Raw genomic sequence first — 5,000 nt, 5'->3', positions numbered from 1 at the left:
CCGGTATGCGAACCGCCAGGCGACGGGCGCGCATCGCACGTTTAAGGAGACGCGGCCGGCCACACAGGCGACCACGACACTCCCAGGCGCCCGAAGCGGGACAAACGCCGCGCGCTTCAGTATACGTAGCCGACCCTCAGCCAGACGTGGCCCGGGAACGGAATCCATGGACCGCAATGTGCGTTCGAAACGTCGATGTTCATGTGTCCTGCAGTTCACATGTCGACGCGCAATTTGCTGCGTTCTTCATCGACCCACGAGCCGAGTGATCCACCGTCCTGGGTGATCTTTATCTTTTCAGTTCTCCACCGTCTCTTTCAAGACAGTTGCAGAGGCGGGACTGAGGCGTTTGACGGCCCCTGTTCCATTACTTTGTGTCCAACGGCCTGACGGCCGATGGGCGTCGTACGGCTCCACACCGGAGCGGACAGGCACTCGGGCGAAAGTCATTGAAAACCGGCGCCAGGCGCCAGGTGCCGCAGGCCAGCCGCTCCAGAGCTTCAGCGCTCGTACCACACAACAACACTTGCGCTAGTTTTGAGAGGCACGCGTGGTTCCGCACGCGGCGCACGGCTACTGCCGTACAGGTAGCGTGTTGCGCGACACGACACGCACATCGAAAGACATGCAGTCTAGTCGGTAATGATCCTTCCGCAGGTTCACCTACGGAAACCTTGTTACGACTTTTACTTCCTCTAAATGATCAAGTTTGGTCATCTTTCCGGTAGCATCGGCAACGACAGAGTCGATGCCGCGTACCAGTCCGAAGACCTCACTAAATCATTCAATCGGTAGTAGCGACGGGCGGTGTGTACAAAGGGCAGGGACGTAATCAACGCGAGCTTATGACTCGCGCTTACTGGGAATTCCTCGTTCATGGGGAACAATTGCAAGCCCCAATCCCTAGCACGAAGGAGGTTCAGCGGGTTACCCCGACCTTTCGGCCTAGGAAGACACGCTGATTCCTTCAGTGTAGCGCGCGTGCGGCCCAGAACATCTAAGGGCATCACAGACCTGTTATTGCTCAATCTCGTGCGGCTAGAAGCCGCCTGTCCCTCTAAGAAGAAAAGTAATCGCTGACAGCACGAAGGATGTCACGCGACTAGTTAGCAGGCTAGAGTCTCGTTCGTTATCGGAATTAACCAGACAAATCGCTCCACCAACTAAGAACGGCCATGCACCACCACCCACCGAATCAAGAAAGAGCTATCAATCTGTCAATCCTTCCGGTGTCCGGGCCTGGTGAGGTTTCCCGTGTTGAGTCAAATTAAGCCGCAGGCTCCACTCCTGGTGGTGCCCTTCCGTCAATTCCTTTAAGTTTCAGCTTTGCAACCATACTTCCCCCGGAACCCAAAAGCTTTGGTTTCCCGGAGGCTGCCCGCCGAGTCATCGGAGGAACTGCGGCGGATCGCTGGCTGGCATCGTTTATGGTTAGAACTAGGGCGGTATCTGATCGCCTTCGAACCTCTAACTTTCGTTCTTGATTAATGAAAACATACTTGGCAAATAACACGCGATCTAGTGTTCTTGCGACGATCCAAGAATTTCACCTCTAACGTCGCAATACGAATGCCCCCGCCTGTCCCTATTAATCATTACCTCGGGTTCCGAAAACCAACAAAATAGAACCGAGGTCCTATTCCATTATTCCATGCACACAGTATTCAGGCGGGCTTGCCTGCTTTAAGCACTCTAATTTGTTCAAAGTAAACGTGCCGGCCCACCGAGACACTCAACTAAGAGCACCCTGGTAGGATTTCAACGGGGTCCGCCTCGGGACGCGCAAGCACGCCTTCGGCTCGCCCCACCGGCAGGACGTCCCACGATACATGCCAGTTAAACACCGACGGGCGGTGAACCAACAGCGTGGGACACAAATCCAACTACGAGCTTTTTAACCGCAACAACTTTAATATACGCTATTGGAGCTGGAATTACCGCGGCTGCTGGCACCAGACTTGCCCTCCAATAGATACTCGTTAAAGGATTTAAAGTGTACTCATTCCGATTACGGGGCCTCGGATGAGTCCCGTATCGTTATTTTTCGTCACTACCTCCCCGTGCCGGGAGTGGGTAATTTGCGCGCCTGCTGCCTTCCTTGGATGTGGTAGCCGTTTCTCAGGCTCCCTCTCCGGAATCGAACCCTGATTCCCCGTTACCCGTTACAACCATGGTAGGCGCAGAACCTACCATCGACAGTTGATAAGGCAGACATTTGAAAGATGCGTCGCCGGTACGAGGACCGTGCGATCAGCCCAAAGTTATTCAGAGTCACCAAGGCAAACGGACCAGACGAGCCAATCCGATTGGTTTTGATCTAATAAAAGCGTCCCTTCCATCTCTGGTCGGGACTCTGTTTGCATGTATTAGCTCTAGAATTACCACAGTTATCCAAGTAACGTGGGTACGATCTAAGGAACCATAACTGATTTAATGAGCCATTCGCGGTTTCACCTTAATGCGGCTTGTACTGAGACATGCATGGCTTAATCTTTGAGACAAGCATATGACTACTGGCAGGATCAACCAGGGAGCTGCGTCAACGAGAGCTGAGCAGCCGGCCGCCCGGGAGTGTGTCCCGAGGGCCCGCGCGAACACGCAAGCGTCCGCTCAATTATTCTGCAAACAGGAGGAGGCTGAGCTCCCCTGCACGATACACCTCGAAACCCTCTCAGGTCCCGGCGGCGCGCAGCGCCGTCCTAAGTACTTGGTCGGGTTCGAGAGAGGCGCAATCGCCCGGAGATGGGCGAGTAGACGCTTTCAGTGCGAACACCCGTGCTCCCAACTGAGCTTGCCGCTGCCGACAGAGGCCCGGGAGCGTGCTGTCGTGGCATTGCCGGCGGGAAACAACACGCGCCACCTACGGTGACCGGCAGCTCCAACGCCAGCGCCACAGAAGGGCAAAGCCCCACTTGGGTGCAGAAGCGAACTCTCCCAGCACAGCGCACGCGCCAACACGTCCGCAGAGCTGCGATACAAACCACCTGCGAGAACCGCTGGGGGCGACCGAGCAGCAGACGGCGTCGCGACGCCGAGTGCCGGGCGGCGGCGCATCCTCAACGCACACAGTCCGCAATCGGACCAGCACACTGCAGATGTCCACCGCGCTTCGCACCGGGCTCGGCAGAACCCACTTTGGCCGCCTGGCGCCGCGCGCAGGGTGCGCCGGCGCATAGCTGGGACGCCAGCCGGGCCCGTCGGCCGGCGCTCCTGCCACTGGGCGCCCCCCACCAGCCGGCTGTAGTGCGTGCGCTCACGCAGCGCGCGGCCAGCACGCCGGGCGGCCCCCCCTCACCGGCCGGGGACTGTCCCGCCAAGCCACAGCCTCGTATCGCTTCATACCCACATGGCCAACTCAGGTTCGGGGGCATGGCGGGTACCGCCGAAACAACCGGTTCATAGATGTACCGATCGTCGCTATCACCGATGCACCTGCAGCGCGAACAACCGCTCAACAACTGATTTCCAGTTCATTTGCGGATCTTTGGCAGCAAACGTATACGTCAATCTACATTTGCGAAATCTACGATTCTGGCATGCCTGCATGTTATGTGTCACGACACGCTACATCAGCCCACATACACACTGCGGCATGTACACGAGAGAACACGTGGAAGATGGTCCGCGCACGTGTGCAATGTCCCTTGCGCGGTCGACTGTCAACCGGCCTCTGTAGCATGTCGCAGATGTGGAACGCGGTCCACCGTGCTATCATGTTGTGTGGGGCAATACGATTAAATAGGAAAACCCTCGTCGCTACATCAACAGACGGCTCACGCTGATTCCCGGCAGAGGGAGGAGGGGGGGGGGGGGGGGCCAACATGCAATACTTTCGTCCGTACCTACCTACCACATGTCTGTACGGCGTACAACAGTGCAATCTCGCTGTAATGGGGAGACGAGACAAGTAGCATCGTGCACAACATATGGCCCTTATGATTCGCCATTGTAGGGCGCAGCCGGTGTACGGTCAAGCATGTGCCACATTATGTCACTCAGTACGTAACGACGGATGATCAGTGTGGGTTACGCGTACATCAGCGGACAGTCCACACAGGCCGTACCACAACGTACACTGACTGCATCGACAACCGAATGCAACTGAACAGCTGCAAGGCTCATTTCACAAACAAACGCCTGACCGACCAGCTTGGAAGGGCAGGAGGGGAGGGCGATATTCGTTCTGTAGCGGTACACCCTTCCAGTGGTTAGCGGGACTGTGTAGAAAGTACGCAACACTCGAAAGACCTTTATGTGAGGGTACGCACCATGGCATCAAGAAATACACATGACACCAGAGGATCCAAGCAGTGAACTATGTTCAGAGGGTTGCTGTTAGGCAAAGCTACATTCCTGTGACGTTACATGTGACAGTTAAGGTGCAGTGTAAGTTAGGTTAAGGTGCAGCGTAAGTTAGGTTAAGGTGCAGCGTAAGTTAGGTTAAGGTGCAGCGTAAGTTAGGTTAAGGTGCAGCGTAAGTTAGGTTAAGGTGCAGCGTAAGTTAGGTTAAGGTGCAGCGTAAGTTAGGTTAAGGTGCAGCGTAAGTTAGGTTAAGGTGCAGCGTAAGTTAGGTTAAGGTGCAGCGTAAGTTAGGTTAAGGTGCAGCGTAAGTTAGGTTAAGGTGCAGCGTAACTTGGGTTAAGGTGCAGCGTAACTTGGGTTAAGGTGCAGCGTAACTTGGGTTAAGGTGCAGCGTAACTTGGGTTAAGGTGCAGCGTAACTTGGGTTAAGGTGCAGCGTAACTTGGGTTAAGGTGCAGCGTAACTTGGGTTAAGGTGCAGCGTAACTTGGGTTAAGGTGCAGCGTAACTTGGGTTAAGGTGCAGCGTAACTTGGGTTAAGGTGCAGCGTAACTTGGGTTAAGGTGCAGCGTAACTTGGGTTAAGGTGCAGCGTAACTTGGGTTAAGGTGCAGCGTAACTTGGGTTAAGGTGCAGCGTAACTTGGGTTAAGGTGCAGCGTAACTTGGGTTAAGGTGCAGCGTAACTTGGGTTAAGGTGCA

The 5,000-nt window shown here is 55.3% G+C and overlaps 2 non-coding genes across 2 annotated transcripts; both read right to left on the bottom strand.

The window, feature by feature from the left end:
* Positions 1 to 130: 130 nt before the first annotated feature.
* LOC126329375 (5.8S ribosomal RNA) lies at positions 131 to 285 on the bottom strand. Its single transcript, XR_007562248.1, has one exon. It is a non-coding gene; the product is annotated as a 5.8S ribosomal RNA (ribosomal RNA).
* A 355-nt stretch (positions 286 to 640) lies between these two features.
* Positions 641 to 2,533, bottom strand: LOC126329369 (small subunit ribosomal RNA). Its single transcript, XR_007562243.1, has one exon. It is a non-coding gene; the product is annotated as a small subunit ribosomal RNA (ribosomal RNA).
* Between the last annotated feature and the right edge of the window lie 2,467 nt (positions 2,534 to 5,000).

This window comes from Schistocerca gregaria, unplaced genomic scaffold (assembly GCF_023897955.1).
Source record: "Schistocerca gregaria isolate iqSchGreg1 unplaced genomic scaffold, iqSchGreg1.2 ptg001175l, whole genome shotgun sequence".
Lineage (NCBI taxonomy): Eukaryota > Metazoa > Arthropoda > Insecta > Orthoptera > Acrididae > Schistocerca > Schistocerca gregaria.
This window is presented reverse-complemented; position numbering and strand designations above follow the sequence as displayed.